The following is a 14,487-nucleotide window of genomic DNA, read 5'->3' on the forward strand; positions in this document are numbered from 1 at the left end:
TCATACGCTGGACCTGGCTTAGTCCCTCAGGTACATTAAAATTTTTTATATATAGTGGAATTTGTTATATTGATTGACAATGTGGTAAAAAACAGTTGGAAAAGAAAGATAGCTTCATTGATAAATGACAAGAAGGATAGTACATAAGGAATAGAAAGAGGAAGTACAAGGCAAGTGGAAACACGAAAATATACACACTTTGTCATTCCCTTTTTAACTCAAATTCATGCAGTTTTGATAAAATTCTTGTCGAAAAAATATATAATAATTATAAAATAATTAAATTGCACTTAAATTTTAAACATGTTGAATTTTAATTAATTTTATAATAAATTTTGATTAATTTTGATCATTTTCGACAGATTCGCACAAAGGGCGAAAATTGGCTCAGTACACATTGCTAGAAGCGCAAAACTGAGAAGTGATTTTGAAGCATCAAGGTGAATTAATTTTTCAGCCTAAGACGGTCTAAATTATGAATATTGATTCATAATGTAATTAATTTTAATTTTAATCCAAATTATTTTGGGTTAAATAAATTATTATTAATTAATTATGATAAGAGGTCCAATTGAGCTAAACTAAGAAAATCGATTCGACCGAGCACTAGGAAGCCCAAAATCATCCCACATGCTGACCCAATCAGCTTTTTTGGCTGCTTATTTGGCTTGCAAAACATCCCTTGAAGACTCCTTGAATTTGCATTCAAACCCCTCCACTTATCATGCCTTCCTAAATTTGCCCCTACCTTAAAATAGCAAGTTTGAAACCTTCAAACTAGCCATATCTGTGGCCGTCCATGGGGGGCTCTATGGCTGCTGATTTTTGCTATTTTTAGCATTCATATAAACCTATAAATACCCCCTTGGCTACTCATTTCAAACACACCTTAAAACCTCTCATCCTTTCACTTCTCTCTCATTTTCTCTCTTTAATCCCCTACCGTTGTTTTTCATTTTCTTCCCCATTCCCTTGTCAATTTAACCTCTTGAAAAAGAGTCCTTTAACCACCATTTGGAGTAGCATTCAAGTGTTCGTGGAAGTCTCGGTTCAACAAGAACAAACAGAGAAGGAGAAGCGGAGCAAACTAGTCAAGCCTCGAAGGAATACCAGATTTTATTCTTATTCCTTATCCTTTTAATTTTATTGTTGTTTTTATGAACATATCTATGAATAATTGTGATGTTGATGTGTTTAATTTAATTAATATGGCTTAAATTTAATTCGTGTTAGGTTGATTGCATTTTGTCCACTTAATTTATTAAAATTGTGTTTGTGTTGTTATAAGCCTTGGTAAGATGTTTGATTAAGTAAAACCATGACTAAGTTATTTTGCATTACAATTGTAAGGTAACTAATGAATTAATTATTTAAATGGATTGAAATTGTAATTAATTGACACGGTACTTAATCAGTGTATGTTTAGTCATCTAAGGTAGTTGAGGGTTAAATTAGCAACGATATCTAATGAAACATTAGCCTTGTATAACTTACAAAATTATTGTGATTAAACTGTTTCAAGGTAGGAATAGATTGTTACTTCACGTTTTATGTGCTTGTGAGATTGAAATAATTGTTTAAATTGGCATAAAGATATGTACAGGAGATTATTCTTAGTTTCATAAGTATGTATGTGCATTAACACATTCGCTTATTAAAATTTGTTTAATCGGTTGAATTCACATAGAGATATAGTCAAGAGATAAATGTGATTTTGGTAGGTGAGTATGTTCATAAGTTAGCAAATTACCAAGTTGCCGTGAATTTATTCGTAACAACATGAACATGAGTTTAGTAATTCTAAGTTAAGAAATGTAATTAATCTAACACAATTATGTTTTCTTGATTAAAATCATCTTTTGAAATCGTGCATTGGAACTTTTATTTTCTATTCATTTATTTTACTTATTTAAAAATCTTAGTTTTTAATCACTTCCTCAAATCAAAATATTTTTCTTCACCAAAGTGCTTTTAATTTTATTCATAAATAATTCTTTTCACAATCCCTTTAGGTATGATAACTCGACATTTACTTGTCACTTTTGTACTTGTTACAATTATGTACACTTGCACATTTCCATCGTTCCAAGTTTTTGGCGCCGTTGTCGGGGACTGTTTTAAAAGTCATTATTTGTGAATTTGTGAATTTTGCATTTTGGTTTATTTTTCTGTTCGATTTTAATTTAAATAATTTTTTTGTGTTGTTTTAGGTGTTTATGAGTATTGATCGTGTAACACCCCGAACCCGAGACCGTTGCCGGTGTCGGACACGAGGGGTTAACAAGCTAAAACCACTTATGGCACCGACCAATTTGACATTCCCAGGCAAGCTGGAAAACTGCGTCGCTCTCGCCTTAAAAAGCATATCTCGAGTTTCACAACTCGGAAACTGATTCCGTAAATTTTACCTGAATTTAGACTCATATATCCATCCATGGATTTATTTCTAGAATTTTTGGTTGGGCCAATTGGTACAGTTTATTAGTTAAAGTCGCCCATGTTACAGGGGTCGACTACACTGACCTTCACGCGTTACAACTTGAATATCTCTCTGTACAGGGTTTCAATACTGATACCGTTCATTTCCAATGAAACTAGACTCAAAAAGGAATCTGCACATATAAGGCGTGACTTCTAATTCATTCTGGATAATTTATGGCAAATTTTCAAAGCCGCGACAGGGGACCCAGAAACCGTTCCGGCCCTGTCTCACGAGAACTTTAATATCTCTCGATATACTGATCATATGATCGTTTCGTTACTTTCATATGAAAATAGACTCGTCAAGGTTCGATCACATAATTTATTCACTATTTAACACCATTCCTACAAATTTTGGTGATTTTTCACATCCACGTCACTGCAGCTGGCAGCCTCTGTTTTTAAGGTAGGCTTTACCTATATTGTAGTTCCCATGGACCAACTATAGTCTAGTCATACTTAGGTCCACATATGATCATATTTAGCCATTCCAATGGCTGATCATGTGACCAACTCTCTCATTCCAAAACATAATCACATCATGAAACCAAATATAATTACAAACCACATATGGTCAAATTCCATACTCCACTTTTACGAACCATTTTCGCATGGCCGTACACATATACATCACAAGTACTTAAAATAACCGAGGGTAGTCCTATACATGCCATATCCAAAACTCAACTAAAGGAGTACCAAAAGGGCTTTGATAGTGTGGTTGACTTCAACTTCTATGATCCCGAATCCGATCGTTAACGAGCAAAATCTATAATGAGAGAAACAAAGAAACGGAGTAAGCAATTTATGCTTAGTAAGTTTGAGCCATAATATACACACAACCAAAGCATAGCATTCAAGTAGCTAAACAATAATTCATATGCACAATTTCTCAAAGACATGCTTACTTCACAATCCCAACTCTTATTTTCATACACAAACAACGGCTTAGTTAAGGCCGATAGCTCGTTTATCATTGGAGCGAATATTCAACGACTTACTCATAGTGTGCAAAGCACACACAAAACATACCTTGTTGGGAATTTCACAAGTGCATTAACTGAAAATTTTCCAGCAGCTTATAAATTTGAATCACATACCTTTGAGTTTATCCGGATATAGCTACTCGTTCAAAACACCTTTGGGACATAGCCCGTTATGGTAACCCGCACAAATGCCTTCGGGACTTAACCCGGATATCACAACTCGCACAATTGCCTTCGGGCTTAGCCCGGATATCATAGCTCGCACAATTGCCTTCGGGCTTAGCCCAGATATCACAATTCGCACAATTGCCTTCGGGCTTAGCCCGGATATCACTCGAACATTCATGCACATCTTTGTTTCATTTTCACAACAAAACTTTTATGCACAATTCACTTAACAAAAATATCATTTCGGCTCAATGGCCATATACAAGGCGAATTTCGATTGCTTATTACTTCATTCAATCGAATCAAAATCTAAGTTTCGATACTCGAAAACTTACCTCGGATGTTGTCGAAGCGATTCCGATGGCTATTCGACTACTTTTCCTTCCCTTTATCGGATTTGGTCCCCTTTGCTCTTGAGCTTAATTTAACAAATAATTTGATTCAATCATTTGAGTATCGAAAAGAAGAACTCAAGGCACTTAGCCCACATATATTCACTAGACATTAAAGTCACATAAGTACGAATTCATGAATCGACTTAACACACAAAGCCTTCAACATGCTTACTCATGGCCAAACAACACAACCTCTTAGGCACTCATTCATGGCCGATTATGCATGTTGATGTTGAGGCCAATTACATGTTTAACACCACACATGAATGGCACACATTTTACTAGCTAATGCTTTACATATTGTAGCTCAATACTTATAATATAGCATCAAGCACTCATATGGCCGATTATACTTAGTCATACTTGCACCAAATCAACAATAAATTCCAAGATTTTCACATCATCTGTACTAGGCGAATGTACTTGCAATTTCACAACCATTCTTCAACATTTTCTTCTTTAAGCAAACATATTTATCACTTACTTCATAACCAAAACATCATGTGCAAACATACATACACATATAGGTGCATGGCGAACCTCAAGGTGTTCATAACCATCTAAAACACAAATTTTACCAATCAAGTAACAAGCATAAATCATGCTCATGAATGCATCATGGCCGAATACATCACATTCATACCCCTTTCAACTTCGGTCATGGTTAAACAAAGAACTCAATGTCTTACTCAAGATTGCTACAAAGAAATTTCAAGAGTAGTCAATCCATCATTGCATGCATCATTATCAAGCTTCACATTTAGCATGCAATGGCTTTAACACAATATCAACCTTGGCCTAATACCATTTCCATGGCATAACAAGGATTTGAACCATGGCTAACATGAACATCAAGTTAGCAACTAAAACATGCATGAATCTCATGACACAACTTCATACATACCTTAATCTTGATGCAAGTATAGCCAAATCTCCTTCTAGATCTCTTCTAAACCAAAATGGAGCAAAATCCTATCTTCTTCCTTAGTATTTTCGGCCAAAAGGAGAGAACAAGGATGAACAAAATTTTTTCTTTGCTTTTCTTTCACTCACGGCAACAATGGGGAGAATACCACACTCACACACATTTTTTTTGTTTCTCTTCCCACCACTAAATTTTTTATCATTTCATCACATCATGCATTACCAAAACATGTCATAACATGTTTTTCCTTGCCCATAACTCCTTGTCATGGCCGGCCACTATGCCATCTTTGGGGAATTTGACATGCAAATCCTTAATTTTGCATGCATTATCAACTAGTCATCACACATTTCCCCATCATACTTTCAAAGTTTACTACTAGGTCCTTTCTAGTGAAATTCACCTTTATAACACTAAATCGAATCATCAAAATGCCACACACAAATTAACACATATCATAGGCATCAAAATAAATTTTAAATTATTTTTATGCCTCGATTTTGTGGTCCCGAAACCACATCCCGACTAGGGTCAATTTTGGGTGTCACAACTCTCCCCACTTAAGAAATTTTCGTCCCGAAAATCTTACCGTAAATAGGTTTGGGTAACGCTCTTTCATAGAGCTCTTGGGTTCCCAAGTAGCTTCTTCCATCCCGTGTTTGAGCCATAACACTTTTACTAACGGAACCCTTTTGTTTCGCAACTCCTTCATTTCACGAGCTAGGATACGAATCGGTTTTTCTTCATAACTCATATCGGATTGAATTTCAACCTCCGATGGACTAATCACGTGCGATGGATCAGATCTATAGCGTCGAAGCATCGAAACATGAAAGACATCGTGAATCTTTTTGAGTTCGGGGCAAAATCGACGATATGCCCTTTGGACCGACTCGCTTCGGATATCTTATATGGCCCAATGAACCTCGGGCTCAACTTGCCCTTACTACCGAATCGAGTATCTTTTTCCAAGGTGAAACCTTGAGAAACACTTTATCTCCCACCGATGCTCGATGTCTTTACGCTTCAGATCCGCTCACGACTCGATGATCGGAGGCTATCTTGAGACTTTCACGGATTACTTTCACTTTCGTTCAAACATCTCTAATCAAATCCACCGAAAATTTTGCTTTCACCGAGCTCGGTCCAAAACAATGGTGTACGGCATTTACGCCCGTACAAGGCCTCGTAAGGTGCCATCTTAATACTTGATTGAAAACTATTGTTGTAAGCGAATTCAATCAAAGGCAAATACCATTCCATGAACCATCGAACTCGAGGATGCAACATCTTAACATATCCTCATGTATCCGAATCATCCGCCGGATTGACCATCGGTTTGGGGGTGAAAGGCGGTCTTTGAAATGCAACTTGGTACCAGAGCCTCTCGCAACTTCTTCCAAAATCGCGAGGTAAATCTCGGATCTTTATCCGACACGATGGAAATAGGCACCCCGTGTAATCTCACAATCCGAGAAACGTACAATTCGGCTAGTTTGTCCATTGAAAAATCCGTACGTACGGGGACAAAGTGAGCCGACTTAGTCAATCTATCTACAATGACCCAAATCGCATCCTTCTTACTTGCTGACATTGGCAGTCCGGATACAAAGTCTATGTGACTCAATCCCATTTCCACTCGGGTATCGTGATCGGCTGAAGTAATCCTGAAGGCACTTGATGTTCCGCTTTCACTTGTTGACATATTAAACATCTCAAAACAAAGTCGGAGATGTCTCGTTTCATACCATGTCACCAAAACCGACGTTTCAAATCGTTGTACATCTTCGTACTCCCCGGGTGGATTGCCATTCGGCTACAATGGGCTTCGTTCAGAATTATCGAAATAAGTTCCGAATTCTTTGGGACACACAGACGACTTTTGAACCTCAAACAATCGTCATCATCGATTTGAAATTCCGAGTCCTTGTTCGGAACACACTCAGCCCGTTTTGCAACCAACTCATCGTCGACTTTCTGAGCTTCACGAATTTGACGTATCAATAATGGTTTGGCTTTCAATTCAGCTACTAACACATTTTCGGGTAGAACAGACAAGTGTACATTCATCGCTCGTAAAGCGAATAATGATTTACGACTTAAGGCATCCTCAACCACATTCGCCTCTCCCAGGTGATAGTCAATGACCAGCTCATAATCTTTTAACAGCTCGAGCCAACGTCTTTGTCGCAGATTTAAGTCTCTTTGAGTCATCAAATATTTGAGACTTTTATGATCCGAATACACATGGCACTTCTCACCAAATAAGTAATGTCCCCATATCTTTAAAGGCGAATACGATGGCGCCAATTCGAGACCATGGGTCGGATAATTTTTCTCATGTGGCTTTAATTGCCTCGACGATAGGTCACAACTCGACCTTCTTGTATCAATACGCAACCTAACCCAAGTAGGAGGCGTCACTATAGATGACAAACTCTTTGCCGATTCGGGTTGCACTAGAATTGGGGCTTTAGTCAAATAAGTCTTGATTGATCGAAACTTTTCGACATTTCTCCGTCTATTCGAACTTAACATCCTTTTGGAGTAAGCCGTCATCGGCGTGGCTATTGTTGAGAAACCTTATACAAATCGTCGGTAATAACCTAAGCAAGCCCCAAAAAGCTCCGACCCTCAAGTAATATTTCTGGAGGCTTCCAATTAAGTATGGCTGAAATTTTGTTCGGTCGACTCGAATACCATGCAGATATCACATGCCCCAAGAAGCTAACCTCTCTTAACCGAACTCACACTTGCTTGAACTTAGCATATAATTGCTTATCCGTAGAATTTGCAGCACTAACCTCGGTGTTCAGCATGTTCGGTCTCATTTTTGAATAGACCAAGATGTCATCAATGAACACGACTACAAACCGATCCAAGTATGGTCCAAGATCCGATTCATTAAATCCATGAATACCGCAGGGCATTAGTAAGCCGAATGGCATCACTAGGAACTCAGAGTGACCATATCTCGCTCAAGGCGGTCTTGGGTACATCCGAATCTCAAATTCGCAATTGATAATAGCCCGATCTCAAATCTATTTTCGAGAACACCGAGGCTCCTTGAGTTGATCGAACAAGTCATCGATACTGTGTAACGGTATTTGTTCTTTATCGTCGCTTTATTAAGCTGACGATAGTCGATGCACAGCCTCATGGTTCCATCCTTCTTTTTCACAAACAACACTGGCGCACCCCAAGGTGAAAAACTCGGGTGAGCAAAACCTCTATCCACCAATTCTTGCAACTGAGCTTTCAACTCCTTTAATTCCGTTGGTGCCATACGATACGGAGCTATCAAAATTAGAATGGTACCAGGTACCAATTCGATGCCAAACTCTATTTCCCGAACAGGTGGTAAACCCGACAATTCTTGTGGAAAACATCCGGTATTCACAAACCACCGCACGATTCGGGTTTCTTTTCTAACTCCTTGTCATCTAGAACATATGCAAGGTATGCTTCACACCCCTTTCTTACGTATTTACGAGCCAACATTGCGATATTACGGTGGCAATCCCTTTAAGTCCAGTAGACTCAACCCGAATTAACTCGTTATTCGTGCACCTCGAGATCAATAGTCTTGCTTTTGCAATTTACAACCGCATCGTGCATGGTCAACCAATCCAAACCAAGAATAACGTCGAATTGGCCGAATGGCAAAAGCATCAAGTCCGCGGAAAACAAGAACCTCAAAATACTAGGGGACTTTTCTTACACACTTTGTTGACGAGCACGTAATGACCCAAGGGTTTGACACCGTATTACAAACTCGATGAGACTCAATGGGCAAAGTCTTCTTTGGATGCTAAGGTTTCGCATATATAAGAATGAGTAGAACCGGGGTCAATCAAAGCAATCACATTAGTATCGAAAAGAGTGAGGATACCGGTAATAACATCCGGTGAGGCAAGCATCCTCGCGGCTTGCGTATGGCATAAGTCCTAGCAGAGCACGAGCCTCGGATCGATGGTGGCATCTCTAGATCCTCTCGACCGCCACTAGCATTGCCCGTGTTTCTAGACGGCCTACCTCGAGTTGTGGTAGCACCGGGTTCCCACTTTGATTTACGTTTTGTCCGGATAAGCTCGGGCAATCCTTAATGAAATAATCGGTGATCCGCACTTGTAACGAGAGCGGTCACGGAATCTACAACTCCCGAATGCCATTTGCCACAATATTGGCACTCCGTTCGTCTCGACGATCATTGCCAACACCGGCGATCAAGTGACTCGTGTGCCCATAGGGGGGTCGATCGCGGTCTCGTCTAGAAAAGCCCAAAATGTCTCTAGACCGGCCTAAGCCATCTCTAAATTTTCTTTGATGACTATGGGAAGGGCTTCCCAAGACCTCCTCTGAAACTCCCTTGCTCCCACTTCACTTTTCTTTTCTCCATATTGAGCTCCTCGGCTTGCACGCTTCGCTCGACAAGAGCCACAAACTCTCGATTTCCAAAATGCCAACATACGACTTATATCATCGTTCGGTCCATCTTGAGCGTTTACATCACGACACGAAGAAATGCACTGCAGCGTCTGGCTAAGCCTCACAAATTTTCGTCAGTAGTCGATGAATCGACATGGAACCTTGCTTAAGATCAAGGAATTCCTTTCGTTTTGGTCCATAAATCTCGATGATATACTTCTTTCGAATTCACGGAAGAACTCCCAAGTTACTTGCTCTCTAGACACCACGAAGTCGAGTACTCCACCAATAGTAGGCGGAATCGCGTAGCAAGGAGATAGTACACTTTAAGCTTTCATCGGTGTACATGATAACTCATCGAGCACCGGATAGTGTTGTCCAACCAAAATTCAGCTTGCTCGGCATCGTCGCTATCCGTAGCTTTAAATTCAGTAGCCCCATGTTTTGAATTTCATCGATTGGGGCTTACTTGACCTTACTTGGTCGATTCATCGGAGGTATTGTAGGTCTTGAGGTTGCATTAGTCGGGAATGGAGGTTGTGGAACAGTAGTGTTAGTTCGAATGTATTGGTTAAACCAATCATTCATCACACTATAAAAGGCTTGCTTAGCCTCATCATTCGGATTGTTGGCAATAGGTTGAGAGTCCATGGCCATTGTCCCTTCTGCGGAGCAGCGCCACACTCTCCACATCATCAGCTATTGCTCGGTTGGGATCGAGATCCATTGCTATAAACAAACACAAACTCAAATTGTCAGAAATCACCACACTATCAATTTATCACTTAATGGCATGCATAGCTAGACCCAAAACATATCACGGTAGTCCTAGGATCGACTAAACCGTAGCACTGATACCAATAAAATTGTAACACCCGAACCCGAGACCGTTGCGGATTGCCGGACACGAGGTTAACAAGCCAAAACCACTTATGGCACCGACCAATTTGACATTCCCAGGCAAGCTAGAAAACTGCGTCACTGTCGCCTTAAAAAGCATATCTCGAGTTTCACAACTCGGAAACTGATTCCTTAAATTTTACCTAAATTTACACTCATATATCCATCCATGGATTTATTTCTAGAATTTTTGGTTGGGCCAATTGGTACAGTTTATTAGTTAAATTCGCCCATGTTACAGGGGTTGACTACACTGACCTTCGCACGTTATAACTTGAATATCTCTCTGTACAGAGTTTCAATACTGATACCATTCATTTCCAATGAAACTACACTCAAAAAGGAATCTGCACATATAAGGCATGACTTCTAATTCATTCTGGATAATTTATGGAAAATTTTCAAAGCCGCGACAGAGGACCCAGAAACCGTTCCAGACCTGTCTCACGAGAACTTTAATATCTCTCGATATACTGATCATATGATCGTTTCGTTACTTTCATATGAAAATAGACTCGTCAAGGTTCGATCACATAATTTATTCACTATTTAAAACCATTCCTACAAATTTTGGTGATTTTTCACATCCACGTCACTGCAGCTGGCAGCCTCTGTTTTTAAGGTAGGCTTTACCTATATTGTAGTTCCCATGGACCAACTATAGTCTAGTCATACTTAGGTCCACATATGATCATATTTAGCCATTCCAATGGCTGATCATGTGACCAACTCTCTCATTCCAAACCATAATCACATCATGAAACCAAATATAATTACAAACCACATATGGTCAAATTCCATACTCCACTTTTACGAACCATTTTCGCATGGCCGTACACATATACATCACAAGTACTTAAAAATAACCGAGGGTAGTCCTATACATGCCATATCCAAAACTCAACTAAAGGAGTACCAAAAAGGGCTTTGATAGTGTGGTTGACTTCAACTTCTATGATCCCGAATCCGATCGCTAACGAGCAAAATCTATAACAGAGAAACAAAGAAATGGAGTAAGCAATTTATGCTTAGTAAGTTTCGAGCCATAATATACACACAACCAAAGCATAGCATTCAAGTAGCTAAACAATAATTCATATGCACAATTTCTCAAAGACATGCTTACTTCACAATCCCAACTCTTATTTTCATACACAAACAACGGCTTAGTTAAGGCCGATAGCTCGTTTATCATTGGAGCGAATATTCAACGCACTTACTCATAGTGTGCAAAGCACACACAAAACATACCTTGTTGGGAATTTCACAAGTGCATTAACTGAAAATTTTCCAGCAGCTTATAAATTTCGAATCACATACCTTCGGAGTTTATCCGGATATAGCTACTCGTTCAAAACACCTTCGGGACATAGCCCGATTATGGTAACCCGCACAAATGCCTTCGGGACTTAACCCGGATATCACAACTCGCACAATTGCCTTCGGGCTTAGCCCGGATATCATAGCTCGCACAATTGCCTTCGGGCTTAGCCCGGATATCACTCGAACATTCATGCACATCTTTGTTTCATTTTCACAACAAAACTTTTATGCACAATTCACTTAACAAAAATATCATTTCGGCTCAATGGCCATATACAAGGGCAGAATTTCGATTGCTTATTACTTCATTCAATCGAATCAAAATCTAAGTTTCGATACTCGAAAACTTACCTCGGATGTTGTCGAAGCGATTCGATGGCTATTCGACTACTTTTTCCTTCCCTTTATCGGATTTGGTCCCCTTTGCTCTTGAGCTTAATTTAACAAATAATTTGATTCAATCATTTGAGTATCGAAAAGAAGAACTCAAGGCACTTAGCCCACATATATTCACTAGACATTTAAGTCACATAAGTACGAATTCATGAATCGACTTAACACACAAAGCCTTCAACATGCTTACTCATGGCGAACAACACAACCTCTTAGGCACTCATTCATGGCCGATTATGCATGTTGATGTTGAGGCCAATTACATGTTTAACACCACACATGAATGGCACACATTTTACTAGCTAATGCTTTACATATTGTAGCTCAATACTTATAATATAGCATCAAGCACTCATATGGCCGATTATACTTAGTCATACTTGCACCAAATCAACAATAAATTCCAAGATTTTCACATCATCTGTGTACTAGGCCGAATGTACTTGCAATTTCACAACCATTCTTCAACATTTTCTTCTTTAAGCAAACATATTTATCACTTACTTCATAACCAAAACATCATGTGCAAACATACATACACATATAGGTGCATGGCCGAACCTCAAGGTGTTCATAACCATCTAAAACACAAATTTTTACCAATCAAGTAACAAGTATAAATCATGCTCATGAATGCATCATGGCCGAATACATCACATTCATACCCCTTTCAACTTCGGTCATGGTTAAACAAAGAACTCAATGTCTTACTCAAGATTGCTACAAAGAAATTTCAAGAGTAGTCAATCCATCATTGCATGCATCATTATCAAGCTTCACATTTAGCATGCAATGGCTTTAACACAATATCAACCTTGGCCTAATACCATTTCCATGGCATAACAAGGATTTGAACCATGGCTAACATGAACATCAAGTTAGCAACTAAAACATGCATGAATCTCATGACACAACTTCATACATACCTTAATCTTGATGCAAGTATGGCCAAATCTCCTTCTAGATCTCTTCTAAACCAAAATGGAGCAAAATCCTATCTTCTTCCTTAGTATTTTCGGCAAAAAGGAGAGAACAAGGATGAACAAAATTTTTTCTTTGCTTTTCTTTCACTCACGGCAACAATGGGGAGAATACCACACTCACACACATTTTTTTGTTTCTCTTCCCACCACTAAATTTTTATCATTTCATCACATCATGCATTATCAAAACATGTCATAACATGTTTTTCCTTGCCCATAACTCCTTGTCATGGCCGGCCACTATGCCATCTTTGGGGAATTTGACATGCAAATCCCTTAATTTTGCATGCATTATCAACTAGTCACCACACATTTCCCCATCATACTTTCAAAGTTTACTACTAGGTCCTTTCTAGTGAAATTCACCTTTATAACACTAAATCGAATCATCAAAAATGCCACACACAAATTAACACATATCATAGGCATCAAAATAAATTTTAAATTATTTCTATGCCTCGATTTTGTGGTCCCGAAACCACATCCCGACTAGGGTCAATTTTGGGCTGTCACAGATCGAATCATTGATTTACTCCCCGTAGACCCTGAGATTGAAAGAACTTTTCAACAGCAAAGAAGACAAGAAAGTCAGAGAAGGACCAAAGAGATGAACTACGAAAATTTGATTCAAGGAAACGAAGCAAACCCTGATCAAAATCCTATCCTTATTGCTAATGATAAGGATAGAGCTCTAAGATAGTATGTCGTGCCAGTGTTTCATGATCCTAATCTGGGTATTAGGAGACCCAAAATCGAGGCACAACAATTTGAGCTGAAGCCAGTCATGTTCTAAATGCTTCAGATAGTGGGCCAATTTAGTGGAATGCCTACCGAAGATCCTCATCTTCACTTAAGACTGTTTATGAAGGTGAGCAATCCTTTCAAGTTAGCCAAAGTACCCGAATATTAGCTACAATTAAAGTTGTTCCCATATTCACTAAGGGACAGAGCTCGAGCCTGGTTGAACTCATTGCCCCCAAATTCCATTTCCACATGGTAAGAGTTAGCAGAAAGATTACTCATGAAGTATTTCCCTCCTAGCAAGAATGCTAAGTTGAGGAACGAGATCACTGCTTTCTAGCAAATGGATGATGAGTCCTTGTATGAGGTATGGGAAACGTATAAAGAATTATTACGAAAGTGCCATCATCATGGAATCCCTCATTGCATCAACTTAAGACATTCTATAATGATCTCAATGCTCACACGAGAATGGTAGATGGCGCTTCCGCTAATGGTGCTCTCCTTTCTGAGTCTTACAATGAGGCTTATGAAATCATTGAGAGAATTACCAGAAACAGTTATCAATGTCCAACCAATCGAGCAGCGTCAAGAAGATGAGTCACTGGAATACATGAAGTGGATCCACTCACTTCACTCGCATCTTAGGTATCTTCGATTTCTTCGATGGGTTTAACAATTTTGCAGCTCAGCCACCCAATCAATTTGAAAATATAGCCTGTGTTTATTGTGAAGAAGGAAATTTGTTTGAAGAATGTCCATCA

The 14,487-nt window shown here is 39.0% G+C and overlaps 1 non-coding gene across 1 annotated transcript; it reads right to left on the reverse strand.

Annotated features, from left to right (window-relative positions):
* Window positions 1–14,033: 14,033 nt before the first annotated feature.
* Window positions 14,034–14,140, reverse strand: LOC128287610 (small nucleolar RNA R71). The gene has a single exon (XR_008278309.1). It is a non-coding gene; the product is annotated as a small nucleolar RNA R71 (small nucleolar RNA).
* Between the last annotated feature and the right edge of the window lie 347 nt (window positions 14,141–14,487).

Source organism: Gossypium arboreum, chromosome 13, assembly GCF_025698485.1.
Source record: "Gossypium arboreum isolate Shixiya-1 chromosome 13, ASM2569848v2, whole genome shotgun sequence".
Taxonomy (NCBI): domain Eukaryota; kingdom Viridiplantae; phylum Streptophyta; class Magnoliopsida; order Malvales; family Malvaceae; genus Gossypium; species Gossypium arboreum.